Source organism: Oryctolagus cuniculus, chromosome 1 (genome assembly GCF_964237555.1).
Source record: "Oryctolagus cuniculus chromosome 1, mOryCun1.1, whole genome shotgun sequence".
Classification (NCBI taxonomy): domain Eukaryota; kingdom Metazoa; phylum Chordata; class Mammalia; order Lagomorpha; family Leporidae; genus Oryctolagus; species Oryctolagus cuniculus.
In genome coordinates this window covers 34,150,600-34,167,908 of record NC_091432.1, presented here as the reverse complement: position 1 = coordinate 34,167,908, position 17,309 = coordinate 34,150,600, and the positions used below count along the sequence as shown (strand labels likewise).

Sequence of the window (17,309 nt, the reverse complement as noted above, 5' to 3'; positions counted from 1 at the left end):
GGAGCAAAGTAAGTAAATGGCTTTTCTCTTCTGACCACACACCAGAAGTCCATTTGTTGAATGCTGGACGATTACGACACACCTCAGTACACTCCAAAGGCGTCCCTCCGAGTCTGCAGTTTAGGTGACAGGGGAGCCGGCGGCTGCCTTGTCCAGCGCCGTACCGAGCTCTCTCGGATCCGGAAGGCCGGTAGAGCCGGGAATGGGAAGGCCTGAGCTTCGGGACACACCCCAGGACCGGGCAGAGAATGGTGTTGGAAGAGCCGAGGCCAGGAGGCTGGAATTGGAAGCCGCTTGACTCTCCGTGACTAATGGGAAGTGCTGCAAGTCAGCTCACCAACACAGCCTGCTCACCCTCAGCTGACCGCTCGCTGGCCGCCCGCGCCACCGAAGCCCCTGGGAGCCGGGTCGGGGAGCACGCTCTAGGGCTGCCTGGGGCCTCCGGGCCTGCTGTGGGCCGCACACTCTCGCCTGCTCAGGAGCCAGCAACGCCGCGACCAAGGAGCCGGAGCAGAGCTTCCGGGCAACGGAGGCCTCTGCAGCTGGAGCCACAGCTGGGGGTCATCCAGGACCCACTTATCTTTCTCCCTCCCCCTTGCAAGGGAGGGCGATCGGCTGTGCACGTTCACACGGCCCAGGAGCGCTCGGCGCTGGGAGAAAAGCCCGGCCGGAGGCGAAGGAGGTGGCGCCCGGTGCCCGGGTCCACAGCCTCCGGTGCGAGATTTCGTAGGACCGAGACTTTCGGACGATCCCTGGAAATGGGACAGCTGCCCGGGTCCCAGACCAGAAAGAATCTGCGGTTTTTTTCCCCCCTCTCTCTCTTCTCTTTTACTTCCCAAGCAAGCGTTAAAGGAGCTTGAACTCCAGGCCAATGAGCGTGAGCGAGAAGAAGAAAGTCCAGTGCCTCTGTCCGAACTGGAGGCGAATATCATTTTTACAACCTCTCAATTAGCGACCGAGTGGATTAGCACCTTCTTAAGCTTTGCCGCGGAAAGAAGCAGCCATAATCTTGTTGCTATTTCCCCCCAGGGCACCGGCTCTTCAAATCAGCTCCTTCTCCGCACCCCCAACCCCCACCTCTACTCGAAGAAAAGTTTTCACAAAAAATCCGAAGGGGCGCGGAACGCCGAGTGAATGCCACTGACGTCACTGGGTGGGGATGGGGTCTCCGGGGTGGGGTGGGGGTGGGGGGAGGACTCTTGGAAACTCCTGTGCACAAACAAACAAAAAGGACTTGGCTGCTTCCAGTGTGTCAATATTTGGGGGCGGAGGGCTGGACTCAGCCGCGTTGGGAGGCAGAGTTTTCAAAGTTTTCGGAGAGAGCAGTGAGAGCGAAATCTCGCCTCAGAGAGGCTGGGGTGCTGTTCTGTCCCATGGGGCCCTTCAATCCCTCGACCAAGCACCTGCTGTAGGGGGCTACGTAGGCTCCGTGACCTGGTCGGGACAGAGGTGCGGCGCGCCGCGGTCAGAGGTGTGCACACCATTGGGACACCTCTCAGGTCGCCATTTTAATGGCGGCTTCTAACACGGCCGAGGCCCACTAGTCGCGGTCCGAGACGCGCGGAGTGCGTTTTAGGTTTCGCTCTCCTCTTTCCCCTCCTCTCCCCAGGCCTTCCAGCTCCCCCGCCGACCCCTGGTGCCAGGGGATGACTCCCCCCCACCCCCGCCCCCGGCCCGCCGCTGTGCTCCCGCGGAGACCGCCCGAGTCGTCCCACCCGGTGGCTGGAGGTAGTCTGTACCGAAGGGGTCGCGCAGGGGGGTCGCCGCTAGCAGGAGGGCGTCCCCAATCTCTAAGCAGTGTTGATGGACAAGGGGGACACGGGGCAGCACATTGCCCCCACCGGTCCCTGGTTCTCTCCTGCGCCGGCTCCGTCAGATCTGCCGGCCGGTGGCAGCCTCTGGCGAGGCAAAGAAGTGCCCAGCTCTCGGGAGATGTGCTTTCAGCGTTCAGCTTGGGAACCTAGGCTCCCCCACCCCATACCCCGACCTCTCGGAACTGCTGCAGAGGCGCGGTGCTGGCGTGCTGGGAAGACTGGCATTTCTCCGGAGGTGGAAAGTCTCCACAGAACACCTGCATCCCTTCTCAGAGCTGCAAACACTTCTCCTTTTGCAGGCCCTGGGAAGGTGCGTTCCCCGGGTGGCGGAGCTGGCCAACTGTTGTCAAAGGCAAAGGCTCCAGCCGCTGGGTTCCTGGCGCCTCTCTTGTTCGGGGCCTTTTCTCCCTCTCCCCTCTCCAGCAGTCTGCCTGGCTCCGGCTCACGCGGCAGCCTCACCGAGCCCAGAGTTCTCGGAAGCCGAGGAGGGCCGGATGCGGCCCTGCGGCGCCTCCAAGCTGTGGCCACGTTCAGCTGGGAGAACCCCGGTGCCCTCACCCTCCCTCCTCTCCTGCCAAGCGGCTAAAGCGTCAAGGGACTCTGCATCCAGTCCTCTTCCGTTCACATTGGGAAGCAAGTTTCTCTCTCCTCTCCTCACTCCTCAGTCCCCCACCCCTATACTTAAAAAATTGTCTAGCTGGGTCTCCCAGGGACCAGGTTTGGAAGTTGGGATCCCCAGGATTTTACCTCCCATCCCCTACATGCTGTTGTCTAGATAAAACCCACATGTAAGGGACGCAGAGTCAGAGGCACTCTGATTTCTGCAAATACTTGTTTTGCAAGGTTGCTTTCCATTTTGTCACTCTAGGACAATCCCCCATCTCTCCTTTCTCTGTCACCTCCACCCCCAAGAGGCAAGAGTTCAGCTTCAAGAGAAAAGCAGGCAAGGCCACCTCTGTCCTTTTTCTCTGGAGATCTCTCTCTCGGCCGCTGCTTGTTCTAAAGGCCAGGGACAGACTCCTGCAAAGTGTCCCTACGGGTGTGGCTGGGAACACCCGGTTGGAAACTGGGGGGCTTCGCTGGGGGATTTGAGGCTAGGGAGGGGGCGGGAGCAAATGGCATGGCTGGCTCGCTGTAGCAGCCAGGGAACCCGAGCTAAGCGCATCCTGACGGGCTTTTAAAGTGACATTGATTGGGACAAGCTGTTCCCAACCCCAGTAAGAGTTAATCTGCCTGTTAATCAAGGCACTAAGGGGCTCAATGCGAGTTTTATTAGCGGCTGAAGAACAGAGGCGGCAGCAAGGGATCAAAAGCTGGGATCCCAGATATTTGTTAGCGGGCTCTCCAAAAAAAATATATTTTCAATTAGAGAACAATTCGGCGCTTTTCATCATTTCCTAACCCAGTCCCACAGATGGTGACTTACAAACCTGGCTAGCGGGAGAAACCGACGCCCCGGGGGCAGTCGGGGGACCGAAGGGGCGGGGGAGGAGCTGCGGAGTTCGGCCCGGGAGAATTTAAGAATCCTCATCAGCTTGGGGCCCTGAAGCTTCTGATTCCTCCGGAGAGGAAAGAGAATGGAAAATGAAGCAACAAACACCACTACCAGTGTCGGCATCCGCGCTTCCAGGCCGGCCCCCAACTCCTGCGGCCAGGCTGCGGCGCTCCGAGGCCCAGTGCTCCGGAAAGTTTGCGCTGCGACCGGGACGCTCCTTCGGTCTCCTCCCCGCTAACCGCTTCTGCTCCTGCTTCCAAATTCTAAAATAAATACCGCCCCCCTCCCAGGCCCTGGGGAAACTTGAATTAGTCATTCCTCCAGTAGCCCAAATTATGGGAGACGTCTGAGGGAGAAAAAAAGACAAGCAAAGCACGTTCACCCTGCGACCAAGGAGGGCGCCGGAGCGAGAAGGCGACGGAGGAGGGCCCCGGCTCGCCCTGGGCGCCGGGCGAGGACTCCGGTCAGAGGTAATTATGTCACCGCGTTTTCTCGCCCTGACAGCCGAATAAACACAATCTCCAATAAACATCTCTAATGAGGGAGGCGGCCCGAGGATGGCCGGGTTTGATTTATGACTGGAGGAGAAGGTCCACTTCCCACTGCGAAGCGGGGCGACCTGCTCACCGCCCTGCTCGGGGGAAAGGAACCCGCCGAGAGGAACCCCGGCCCAGGTAAGGCACGCGGCCGAGCGACCCCTTCGCTCGCTCCCTTGCTTCCGGGCGAGGTAGGCAGGGGGAGGCCACTGCTTCGAGGAGGGCGGGAGACCCGAGCGCCTGTGACAGGTGCCCGAGATCCCTCCCAGCGTGCTCCAACGCTGCCGCTCGAAGGTCTAGAAAGGGGGCGCCAGGAGCGCGAGTTGGGGGGTATGGGGAACGAGCCCCAGGCTGGCCTTGTGGCGGCCGCGACCCCGCAGGCGAGGTGGTTCCGTGCCCCGCCTAAGCCGGCCTGGGCCTTTGGAGCTGCTAAAGAGCTGGCAGCCCGGGACTTTCGGACCCCACGAGTCACTCTCAGCTTTGAGGTTGTCCCTTCCCGGACCCACTTAGGAGAAAACTTCTGGCACCGGGTTCCGGCCATTCAGGAGGTGGGAGGGGGCAGCAGGGTGGTGGGGCACGGCGGCCCCTGGCCCTCGGCGCCCACACGCTTCCCGCCGAGGCTGCGAGCCCAGCGCCAGCGGTAACCCGAGCCCGCGTTCTAGCTCAGTGAGAATCGCTAATTACTGGGTCTTTCGAAGTGGAGCTCAAATCGCACGCTGGGGGCTCTACGAGCTGCCCGGCTCTGCGGGCCTCATTCTTTCCGTCCTCGGCTCCTTTCGGAGAAACGGACCCCGGCTCTAAGACGCTGTCGCCGTCCAACCATCTACACTTGGCCACCGCGGGAAACTTTTCGGTGCGCCTCCGCGGGACGCGCGCGGCGGGGCGTTTCCGCGCGCTCCGGGCGCAGCGAGGGGTTTCTGCACCTCTGAACCTCATAAACTGCCAGAAGGGAGAGATCTGGGTGCAAACTGTACCCCTGCCGCCTGCCCTTCTCCCGGTCTTTTGCGGACAGCAGCAACGGACCTCCGCTCCCCATCCCCAGCTCGGGGCCCGACTGAAAGTCCGCTCTTGAGACGGGAGCATTCTGCTACTTTTGGAGAAAGGCACGGTCCGCAAGAGTCCCCCTTCCCCTCCCTTTCCCTCCCCTCCCTCCGCTCCTGTCCCGCCCTCAGTAACTCCCTTCCATCTCCGTGTGCCTCCTTCTAAAAGCACACAGCAAGCTCCGGAGCCACTTGAGGCGGGCTTCGATTTCGGGACACCCGTCGCGGGCAGCGGAGAGGCGCTGCGGGGGCCGCGAACCGAGCAGGGGCCGGAGCCCGGGCGGTTACCTGGGAGCGGAGGGCGGGGAGGCAGGTGAGGCTGGCGGCGCCGGTTCCCACACTTCTCACCGCCGCTCGGCAGGGGAAGTGGCAGATCTGACAGCCGCGATCTACGCGAGGACCTGCCCCAGAGTTTAAATGTCAATGATAAGAAAAGAGGGTGCTCTGGCAGGCGCTAACTTTCCTTAATATCCACGCCAGCAATGTCCTCATTGGCTGCCCGGCCTGCGTGACGTCATGGCGGCCCGAGTCGGGCGCAGCTTTGCGGAGACCGGCTTTCCGGCCAGGCGGGAGCCGCCGCCTCCTCCCCACCCAGGGTCTGGCCCGCTCCATGCCCTGCTTCGGCCTTCTTACGTCCGGCCTGTGGCTGCCGCTGCCCACGCCCAGTCCGTCCCGCTGCTGTCCTGCTCTCCTTCGGGACGTAGATTCAGCCTTCGAGGAAACTAGTCCAGCCGTATCAGGCACGAGGCTGCCACCGTCCCTGTCCCCAAGGTTGGCCTGGATGCCTCTGAGGTGACCACGCTGTCCCCTCCTCCGATTCCCGAGGGAGTCCCTGCGTCAGAGGGAGAGGAGGGCGCGCCGCGGGGGAGAGGGGCCTCTGACAGCGCTGGTTTTCGGGAGCCCTGGCGCGCGTGGACAGGGGTTTCGGGGAGGGAATGAGAGAGCGCTTCCCAGAGGAAGCCGAAGTCCTGGCCAAGACTAATAGTCTGTCACGAGGGAAACTCCAAACTATTAAACCGTTGACTTGGTGGCCTGGGTGGGAAAATAGGAAAACTCCAGATGCTGAAGGCCACCACCACCACCATTCTCTTCCCCCACCCCCCACCCCCCACCCCCCCCCCGTTCTGGGCACTGTGGGAACAACAGACATTGGGGAGGGGTCGGCGGGTTACTGCCCTGGAGTCTGTGCCTGTGTCCTGGGAGACCGCTTAGCGGATCTGGGCCTGCCTACCTTGGGATGCAGGCAGAGATCCAGTTCTCCCTGTCACCAAGGAAGGGGGCTTCTCGACTTCCAATCTCCTTGCCCTTAGCTTCCCATCCGGATCTAGGTTTTGGAAGTGTCGGAGGTCCGGTCCCCGGAAAGTAGCCGGAGGGAAGCGGTGGGGTGGAATTGCGTGGACCCGGGTATGTGCATGTCGGAGGCGCGGGGGGTGGGGGGGGCGCCTGGGCCGGAAAGGGGCCCCAGGGCCAGTTCTGCGCACCTTGACCGGGTGGGGGCGGCGAAAAAGGGAGAGCACAACACAGATGGCACCCTGGCCTGAGACTGAGAGATTCCCGCCCCGCCCCCGGGCACACCTGGACAGGTGCGGAACTTCGCCACTGACCTGGAGGCGACTCCGGGCAGCTCAACTGCCGGTTCCTCGGGGCTGGGCCAGGTCCCAGCCCTGCTGGATTTTCTTTGTCCTGCTCAGCCCTTGGAGGTCCTGAGGGCACGGTGAGGGCAGGGGAGAATGGGAGTCCGGGGGTGGGGGGTGGATTTTCTTACTTCCAAACATTGCCCACATTTCCTCTGTCCAGTCCAACTCTTGGTCCTTCCGTGCTAGGGCCAAGGAGCCTGCATGCCCCCTCTGGCCACTCTACTCTGGGCCTGGACCTTACCATGGTCCTGTCGCCCTAAGCTCACTAGGAAGTGCCGCTCTGGGACGCCTTGGCTCGGGTTTCTCCCCGCCATCGGCCATCTCCCGTGACCTAGTTTCTTCCTCACCCCCTCCGCCCTCCAGGACCTGGCCCAGCCCCTGCCCCCGGCCCCAAATGTCTGGAGGTCTCCACCGTCCCCCTTTGGAGTGCCGGCTGCGGGTAGGCCCTGGGCCTGAGTAGCACGCCCTGGGCCCCCAGTGTGCCTCCGAGGCCCGCTCCCCACCCGCCCCTGTCCAGCCGGAGGCCGCCGGGAGGGCTGCTGGGACTTGTTTGGAGTCCAGGCCATTAAGTGCGTGCGGATCCCTGCAACCCAGCAGGGTGCTCAAGAGCGACGCTGGAAACGCCACGGCCCCCGCCTGCTTATCTGCCTGTCAATAAAGGGCGCGCTGGGGCGCGCGGGAGCCGTGGAGGTGGAGGCGAGGCCGGACCTAGGCCCTTCCGAGCTCCAGGCCAACGCAAGAGCCGCTCTCCGTTTGCCCCGGGCACAGAAGGCGGGGCGGGAGGGAGCCGGCGCTGGGATCGCCACCCGGGAGGATGCAGGTTTAGTCGTCGCCGAAACTCAGCTCGCCGGGTGGCCCTTGACCTCGGGAGCACTCCAGAGACCTTACTAGAACCGGACGCCAGGGGCTCCCATCTGCACCTGCCCCTAGCCATGCAAAGCCAGGGCCCTCCCGGTGCTCAGCCTGTGAGCTCTGGCTTCCTCCCGCCTGGACAGGGGCAGCTTCTCTAGGCCACGCCAGCCCCCAGCTCCATGGGCGGCCCTGGGGCGTCGTCCACGATCCGTGGAGCCCCAGAAGCCCAGTGCTACCTGAGGCAGGCTGTAGGAGGGGTGCAAAGGGCCAGCATCGGCAAGAAAACTAAACTTTTCCTCCAGGCTTCCCTCAGCCCAGGTTAGCCCACACTGCAGTTGTCCCACACCTAGGGCGGCCCAGCCCTGATTCTGCACAGCTGCCACAAGCTAGCTGGGCAGCCGCCCAGTCTGCGGGAGCTCCTAGGCTAGCAGTCTCCTTTCCAGCCAACTGAGGCGAGGTGGGGAGTGGGGCAGAGCATGGGGGTGGAGGACGAAGGGGACAAGAGCCGACATTAGAGTGGTCAGAGCTGTTCCTGAGGGGCCAACGGGGAGGGAGTTCGCTTTGGCTGGAACTGTAGCCGAGATCTGTTGTTCTTGTCCAAGGTATCTTTCCCCCACCTCTCTCGGTCTGGGTCTTAGTCTCTCCTCCTTATCTACTGTATGCAAATAAAGCAGCTTCCAGATTGGCGGAGCCCCTTCTGCCAGATCTATGCTACAGAGTGGGTGGGAATTGATTTGGCATTTGTCTTTTCATTGAGAATGGACATTGAAGTCTCTCCACGAGTGGAAAGTAGAAGTGGATTTTTCCACTTAACTATTTCAATATCATTTTACTAAGTGTGGACCATCATGCACCCTGATAACTTCTATTTTTTTTTAAAAGCACATGTTCCTGGGGTGGGTGCTAATTTATAAAGGATTTTGATCATGCTTTTCAATATAAAAATAAAGAGGGTGAAGTCCTCACACTATTGAGAAAAGCACTGTGTCTCAGTGTGCCATTTCAAAGAGCTGGACAAGCCAAGGGTGGCCATGAACCCACGTGGCTCCGGTTCTTCCCTCTCCTCTACCTCCTCTGCTTTAAGCAGCAAACTTGTTTTAACAATTTTTATGTTAAATCAAAACTGGAGGAATGTTTTCTTGTGACTTCAAGCACTAAAAAAAGGGGCTAGTTAGTAAGGATAATATTTGCCATCTCTTCACCCCACTCAAAAGGGCGGCAAAAGGGCATGCTTCTATGTACTTCTGTAGTTTCTCTGCTCTCAGACCAATTTTGAATTTCTTCTCTTCTGCCGCTTCTACCGTATCACACAAAAGTTTTTCTGAACCTGGGGAAAATCTCTAGTCTTTCCAGTTTGCTTTCCCACTAAGGAAAACTCTACTACAAGCAATTCAAGAACAATTTCTGCTGCTTCTTTCTTTCTGAACATTTTCCTATGAAGTCGGTTTTGTGGCAGCATGTTTGATTTCTTTCTCTCCCTTGTCCGGGTGGAGATGGAGACATTAGCTGAATTCCCTGGGGGTGATTGGATGCAATTCACTGAAAGTAGACAGGCACGTCCTGGATGTTAGAAATTCACTTTTCCTCAACGTGACAAGGCCGGCTTCGATCTACAATTGTATTTGAATGGGCAATGAGCGGAAAGATCTCTCATCATTAAGCCTGCTTCTACTTTAGCAAAATAAGGAGAGCCTTCATTTGCACACAAATGTTCATAAAACTCGGATCCCCTGAAACTCTTTCATAATAATAAGAAAGTGATGGCTTCGTAATTTAAACTGGAGGTGAAGGCAGAGAGAGGAGGCGGGGAGGTTCCACTGTGTCCCCTCCCTTCTCCCAAAAGGTCCATGTGATCGAGTTGACTTTTTTACTTTAAATCTTAAATAAGATGTGAGTTGTAACAAGAGGATTGGCACTTATGCCGTGACCCTTATAATTGGATTAAATATAGACTGAGACGTACAAAAACACACCAAGATTGACACCTGCCAACTGGACTTCCTTATGATTGATTGTGATGTTTCGTGCTGGCAACAATAATGAAATAAATTGTACGGATAAAACAGCACATTTGTCATTTCCGTGCCATGAGTGAGGAAGTCAACGAGTTAGGCAAGCTGTTAGCTGACAGGCGCGAGCGGGAGGCAAGCTAAAGAGATAAATAAGGATTCCAGGCATTGACAGGACAAATTATAACTTGTCACAACCTTTTTAAATTCAGAAGTTTTCAATTAACATATATATTGCTGTTACATATAAGATAAGGGGGCACCGACGTAAACATGCGCGGGGCTCGGGGACCCCACCACACCCCCCTCCAGCGCCAGGGCCTTGGGCGCCGGGACCTCCGCTGGCTGAGTCCGTCCGCAAACCCGCAGGGCTCGGTAAGGTGAGTGACAGTCTGTTAGTCTGACGGCGGCTGCTTCTTCCTCTCGGACCCTCAGATTGCGGTTCCAGCACCCTTTCTTCAGGGAAGCAAAGCTCCCAGCTCCAGGCAGAGCCTGGGCAAGGCCAGCAACGCAGGTGTGGCAGGGTGAGCCCCGCTGTCTCCCCGAGTGGCCACGTTTGGAGGACAGGTCAGAGAGCAGGGCGCCCCCTTGGGCGCTCTATTAGACACCGGAGATCCCGGACCGGACCCAGGGTCTCAGCGACCACCACGTCCAGAGGGGCAGGCCTAGGCCGCCCAAAGCTGGAGTGGCCTGAGGACGCTCCCAAGTGCTGGGCTCCTCTGTTTGCCCGCCCAACGCCGCCCTGCAGGAGGCCACGAAACCCGCCGCGTGTTCCGCCCCGGACTCTCGTACCCAGTTGGGGCGGGGTGGGGGGAGGGGGGGACGGCAGTGCCTTGAAGGGCCCCTGGGCGACCTAAGGCCATTCACATAAAATTAGTGAGGCCCTAGGAGGAGCGAAGCGCCGGAACTACCCGGTAGGATTCCAGGGTAGCGGCCGCCGTGGGGGTGTCCGGTGGCGTCTAGGCACGGTGGATGTGGGCAGAGACCGCTGTGGGTGAAGTTTCACGAGCGGTTAGGGGAATGCAAACTTCGTACCCTTCTCCACCCCTCAGAGGAGGACGACTCCTTCTTTTAAAGCTGACCCCCACCCCAGAACCTAGACTCTGGACTCCTGTTGCTTCTCAAGTTCGAGTCCCAGCCTCCTGGCCAAACTCCAGCTAGAGCAGAAAGGTTGAGCGCCCCCAGTCTGAGGCTGGAAGCATGGCCTGGGCGGCCGAGTAAGGTCCAGAGCAGGGCCTGGTCCTCACCGGGCCAGGGAGCTCGAGGCCGCTAGAAGCCACAGTTCCGGGCAAGCGGGGCAGCGCGACGGGCGCGGCCCAAGGCGCGAGGCCACAGCGACTCGAGCAGGTCCGGTTCCCGGTGCGGGTGGACGCCGCGCTTCCACCCGATGCTGCCGTGCGCCTCCGCGCCCCCGCTCGCCAGCATCGCCGCGAGGTGTTCCAAGCCTGCGCCCTCGCCCTGGTCCTCGTGGAATGGCGGCCAGCCTTGCCGTCGAGGCCACAACCTGTCGCCACGAACTCGAAGAGAAAACGCATGACCCCCAGGCCCCAGAGCTTCTAGTCTTGGCCTCCCGGAGCCTGCCACCACATCGACACACCCGAAGCCTCTGAATCCTTGCAAAGACAGAGCGGGGGCAGAAAGGGAGGGAGGGAAACGGAGGCGACACACAAGTTACCGGGAATTAGTTGGAAGCGGGCGCATTCCCCAGCGACCGCAGCCATTAACATTATAATCTCAAACGCCATTTTTTATGTAACACTATTGTTAGTAAATCAACTCCTGAGGTCCTCGGAGACGCTGACCCCTGGCAATTCAGTGAAAGTGTAATTATCTCCCCGAATCTTGGACAGATTTAAGAGATTACATTTCAACTAAATCTATATCAATGCTAATTCCCTCTCTCCCCCAGCCTGCAGGTGCTAGGCACGGGAAATGGCGTCAGGCCCCAGCAGAATGCTTCACAAAGAGGAGAGGGCTTGCTGCGTACAGGGCCAAAAGAAATGAAGCCTCACATAAAATTACACCTATTTTTTTTTTTTTTTTGCTACAAAACCTGGTTCTTATATAGCAAAGTTAAACAAAGCAGCTATGCTAAATTAGCGTTACATAAAGGCGAGTTTAATGCTCGGTTACAGTCAACTGGTGTATCTCTGATGGCTAATTGTCTATCAAAATTAAAGAGAAAAGAACAAATGATTCGTTATAAGAAGGTGTTAAAAGCCTCAACAAAAGGACATTTCACAAATATAATATCGTCAGCTCGGGGATTGCCCGCGGGGTTGTTCAGGCTCCGGCCCTGCGCAGCTATGAGAAGTGGGGTGCGGGGTGCTATTTGCCTGGCAAAAGCTCATTTCCTCCCAAATGAGTATAATAAAAACCCGAGAAGCGATATTAGTGTAAAGATCGGGATTAATTCTAATGGGCGCGAGGAACTTGGGGCTTCAAAGCGACCCTGGACTCTCCCAGCTCGGGCTGGAAGCGGAGAGTGCCTTGCCATCCTTCCAAGGGCTCCACACCCGAGTCGTCACGGCCCCACGGTCGGGGCAGGAGCACGCGAGCACAGGCTAAGGGCAGTTTCAACCGAGGAGGGCGGACTTCGCGGAGCCCGGCTCTTCCAGCCTTGTCGGGGCTGCCACGAGACGGTGCGGGCTCTCTCAGGGATCTCGGAGGTGCAGGCGCAGTCCAGCACGTGCCTCTCTGACGCGCGGCGCTGGCCTCGGGGGGCGAAGGCTGCGGCCGCCAGCCCACATCCACCCCCTGCCCCAGGCTGGGAAGGACGCAAAATACAATACGACGGCCCCCTTCCCTAAGGCGACGCCAGATCCAGAGCTCCAGGCATATTTGTTGTTCAAAGTTAATTAAACCTGAAAGCAACCAAAATGCGCGCGCCAGGCGCACGGAGGCCGATTCGCGACCCGGGTAGCCGGCCCGCAGAGCCCGAGATGCGGCGAGGGCCACCGGGGCTCGCTCACCCCGGCGGGGTCTGTAAGAGAATCTCAGGCTGGGGAATAAAAGCCGAAACCAAGTCAGGCAGCAAGAGCAACAAACCGTCTGGAAAATGGACTCACGGAGCCGCAAGAATGTACTTTCTTTTCTTTTTTTTTTTTATTCAATCTTTGACAACTTGTGTCCTAAAGAAAAGTGTATTGAAGATAATTGAAATGATTACAATTCATTGCTGCCTGACTTTGAATGTGAGCAGTCACATAATGACATCTTTGCCACTGCACCACAGTTTAATTTCCAGGATCCGACTTCGGAATCCTTGCGCGAGTCGCCGGCGCAACGCGGCGCTGGTGCAGAAACCCTGGCTCCCGCCTGCACTGTTCAGTTCGCGGTGGTGGTAGGGGTTGGGGGGTGGGATACAAATGGAGATGGCCTTTGCGCCCCCTCCCTCGCCCAGCTTATTCTGAACATCCCAGGGACCAGTGGTCACAGAGGGGCCCACAGCCGAGAGATTCGCCATTCAGGGGCCACTTTGCCCGATAGGGCTGCGGGAGATGGCTCTGCCCCTCTGGTCATCTGGGGTTCTCCTGCGCGCAAGGAGAGGGTCCCCCAGCGACTCTAGTAGGGCGGGGTCGGGAGACGGTGGGTTAGGGATTCCTGGCTAGGCTGTTTTCTCTCTCCACATCCCCCGCGCCAATCTTTCGCTTTCCTTCCAGCCCTCTTGGTCCTCTTTTCTTCTTTTTCCTCCTTTTCTGCTTCGGAGCTCCCAGGCTCGCTAGCAGGGCGGGACTGGCTCAGCTCCGGGCGCTCCTTCGCGGATAGGGAGCTTTGGCCTTGACCCTGTGCTGGGCTCCGGAGGCCACCACAAACCCCGGGAGTACCGGGGAAGAGTGAAGAAAGGCTGTTTGTTTGCATTGCGGGGATGCAGGCGCTCACCTTTGGCCGCGGCCTCCAAGCGAGGGTGGAGGTAGGGGGGTGGGGGGCGGGAATCGGGGTGCGCGCGAGGCCAAGGCCTCCGCAGTGCGCAGGCGCCGCTTGGGCCCACCACCCCCTCCCCAGGCACAGGGTGCCAGGGACAGACCTCGCGCCCCTCTCTGCGCAACTACCTCCTCTAAGAAAAAAAAAAGACCATCTGGTTATTGTCTTTCTTTAGATCTTCCCTTAATTATGCTTTTAATTAAAGATGGTTCAAGGCACCGGACCACATGAAGGGCAGTAATTACAAATTACATTACAAACCCGACAGATGTAGCGGGATCTGCTGGGGGAAAAGGTACCGGAATAAAAATTTGACTAAACTTCGGGATAAATGAATAGGTGGCTTGGAGAACAGAAGCACAGTTCTGATTATGTGGGCTCCAGCCAGGATTTAAGTTTTGTGTCACTATTGTTTTCATATTTCTTTGACGTCTATTGATTTGGAGGCAGCTGCAAGCCTTTGTCACAGGAGAGAAGAGCAGTCACAATATATTAGCTTGATGGCATAACTCGAACCGGAGAGGCGAGGGGGAGCCGGAGTGACGGGGGCGCACGTGACCCCCAGCCCGGGGCCTCCCGGCCCAACCCTTACTTTTAACTTGTTCGAACAGGAATAATGGAGCATTGCGCCTAATGCAGGCCAGGAGCGGCTTCTCTCTAGGAGACGCGGGCGGCCGGAGTGCCGCGGCCGGAGCCTGGGATGCCCAAGTGTCTCCATGCCTGGCGCCTCCTCGCCCACCGCGACCGGCAGTCAGGGGTTCCAGGCCAGGCTCCTCGGCGATTTCGGATCCGGCTCCTGGACTCCCGGTTCCACTCCCACGTGGAAGAATGCTGGGTCGGGAGAAGTTCACGCGCAGGGGTGCTGGGGTCCGGCCCGGAGCTCCCGGCCGTGTCTCCCACCGCGGACTCCCCTGGTGGTCTCTCGCAGGGGCTGGAGGACGCGGGACAGGGAGGACGACTGGCCGGCGGGTGCCCGGCCTGAGCCAGCGCGTGCAGCCGCCCGCTAGCCGGGAGCGGACAGCAGCGTGACGCACTCTGCGAAAACAGAAGGGAGGGAGTTGGGTCATTTCCTTCACTAATCAGCGCCCCCCCGCCCGCTCCTGCCTCCACCCTACCCCGCCCGGGCCGCCGCCCAGCCTCGAACCACCTTACCGTCCGGAGACTGATTCACGATGAGCCCCCGCCTGCACTTTCTAGGGGGAAAAGACACTCGCCCGTCACTCACCCGTCTCTATCCGGCGTCCGTGCAGTGTCCCGGGAAACACGCATGGACGATTAAACATGTCCACTCAGGGTGGGGTGATGGAGGTTTTTTATAAATGCGTCCAGAAACGACTCAGCCCCTCGTTTTGACACAGAAGGCAGCGAATGCACCTCGCTACGGAGGAACGTGTTTCGGAAAGCTGTGTGATCCTTGCAGATTTCAACCAAGAGAACGCGAGACCCGGCGGCCTGACACCTTTGCTGGCTGCCTGAGCAAAGGAAAAGTCTTTTGATTCGTCCTCTCACTGTTTCTCTTTCCCTTGGCGTTACCGTTTCTGCGAGGAATGCAAATATTTTGACTAGACCTCTGCGGGGGCCTTTTAAACACCAGGCGCAATCATCTGCAGAATACTGTAGTTCATAGTTTCAAAACTTGAGTGTTGGACTCTGTCTGGCTGAGGAAGCCCGCAGGGCTAGGGGCGACCTTTCAGTTCCCTATTTGTATAATGAACCGAACTATTATTCCCTAGAGGTCGTCCATATTTTTAAGGACTTCCTCCCTCACTCCCGACGTTTTTACTTTCCAGTTGTTTGCATGGAAGAGAGAGAAGTCGCCCAGAACTCACCCCCCTTCGTCGATGGGGTTGTAGAGGGTTCTCATTGCAGCTTCCTCTGCCAGGCACGCACAGGGAGGATGCGAATCATAGACGTGATATTTGAAAAAAAAAAAGTTTTTAAACCCTGTTTGGCTCTTCTGCGAATTGGAAATGAGGATTTCTTTAATTGTCTGCTTTTGTATTTAATACAGAGCACAGATGTTGAAACAGAATGCAAAGTTTGGAGACACTAAAACTGGGAGAACAAAGGTGTTAAAGTTTTCCCAGTTTCTATATATAATACAAATACTATCATGACTTTTCTCCCAAAATACAGCAAAAATTGTCAGGAGGCATAGGCTTCACTGATAAGTACTTTTCAAAAAACAAATCCAAAGCACATCCCAAATATGGATCTATCCATGATTTTGCAGTCTGAAAGTATTTCTAAACACAGACATGACATAAAACATTAATTTTAACTCTATTTTTGTTGTTAGAATGTTCATAAATTATTCTTTATTTTTGAATATCCCCATGGCTGATAGTGGTGGTGGGCACTTTAGGGCCTGGATGCTCTAGGAAGCCCACTTATAATGTGCTTATTTCCCCATCCAACTTTCCTATAGTAGAATGAGTATTTTAAGTAAAATATCTTCAGCATCTCTAAGTCCTTTTAAAAAATCAAATGCATTTGTGATAAATAAGAATGATTTTTTTGTTTTGTGTATAGCAATTTTTAAATTAATATACTGGGAATTTAATATATAGTGCTATACAATGCTAACAGAAATGCTTCAGAGTAAAAAAAAAATATTGTCAGAATTGCCTATTATGCTGCTAGTGATCCTAATGTTTTAATCTAAGGAATCTGAATTTTTCAGCTCACAGTATTCTGTATTTTTCATTCTATGTTTCTATTAGAATTCTCACCTATGCCCCATGTTTTCTTGCTATTTTCTCATAGCTTATGTGTGCAGTATGAATTTCAATAAATGTAAATTACTGCTTAAAAGAGTAAAGAATGGCTATGTTATGTCTCATTGTTTTCTCTTTACAATCTGCTCAAATATCTTGTTTTCTTTCCTTTTTTTTTCCCCCTTACAAATTCTATTGTAGCTATTTCCCCTCAATTCCATGATGAAAGTGAATGGCAAATGCCATTCAATTTAGAGGAATTCAAGCACAGGGAATATAAAGATTTTGTTCAAAGCCTCCCTCAAATCTATTTTGGACTTGGAAACAGAACTAGACTGGAGGCAACATCAGTGCACATCTCTGGCTCCATATGAGGCTACTTGAAGCAGGTGGCTCTGGGGTTCATTTTGGAAACAGGAGATGTGCAAGGAAGCATGTGTTCCTTAGAGACTGACAGGCCTCAGTGACGCTCAGGACGAATAAAACAACTCATGCTCTCAGCCACCTCGGATTTGCAGACAAGGAAGAAGTTCCTCTTATTTTCTTGCCTGCAATTACTTTTTGTGTGTTTGGCAGCTAAACGAGAGAGCAGCCTGCAACATCTTGCCTTTGGGGATTTCCTGTGGCTTTGCCACATTCCCTGGAGAAACTTGAAATCCTGGAGCTGATGGAGGGATTACAGAGAGCCACAAGCATCACTCTCCCTCTAATCCATCTGGGGCAGATGCAGTATTGATAACAACCTTTCTGTTACTTGACAGTTTCAGACCATTCAAATGAGAACAAATAATAGGAATTTGGTGGTGGAGGTGGGGAAAGTAGAAGCAATTGGTATAGTCTTTCGAGTTGAAAGGACTGGTTTCTATTCCAAAATCATGAAAACAAGTGCACAATTAAACACTTCCTACTCAATTCTTTCGAGGTGATTTCTTCTTTTTGTTATTGTAGTGCATTTGGATTGGGGATTGACACATTTATTTACCAAGAAATTTCATTTATGTCCCAGGATGAGGCAGGGTTCTGTTGCCTGAATTTTGAAGTTTCAGTTTATTTGGCTGGCTCTCTCTGCTTCAAGATACTAGGTTAGGCAAGAAGGATGTCCATTTGTATGAGATAATAAGAACCAGCGACAAGATAGACACAATGCTGAATAAATACGGGCTTGAGAGCTCCCTGATAACCAAGCCACAATCCCATTGGCAGGTCAAGCAAAAATCTGAAGATAAAATCAATGTCAGTTTTCTGTCTTAGTAACAGATAGGGACCCACAAAAGTCATACCCTGT

General features: G+C 56.0%; 1 protein-coding gene and 1 long non-coding RNA gene across 2 annotated transcripts in view; one reads left to right on the top strand and one right to left on the bottom strand.

Moving 5' to 3' along the window:
• The window catches only part of PAX6 (paired box 6), a 34,208-nt gene extending 28,876 nt beyond the window's left edge, over positions 1 to 5,332 (bottom strand). Inside the window, exon 1 of the mRNA XM_051820355.2 lies at positions 5,174 to 5,332. The gene's annotated coding sequence lies outside the window, so the exon portion shown is untranslated. The remainder of the gene's footprint in view (positions 1 to 5,173) is intronic.
• Positions 1,699 to 17,309, top strand: part of LOC138849270 (uncharacterized) — a 79,028-nt gene continuing 63,417 nt past the window's right edge. The window contains exon 1 of the long non-coding RNA XR_011387855.1: positions 1,699 to 3,983. This is a non-coding gene — a long non-coding RNA (uncharacterized lncRNA). The remainder of the gene's footprint in view (positions 3,984 to 17,309) is intronic.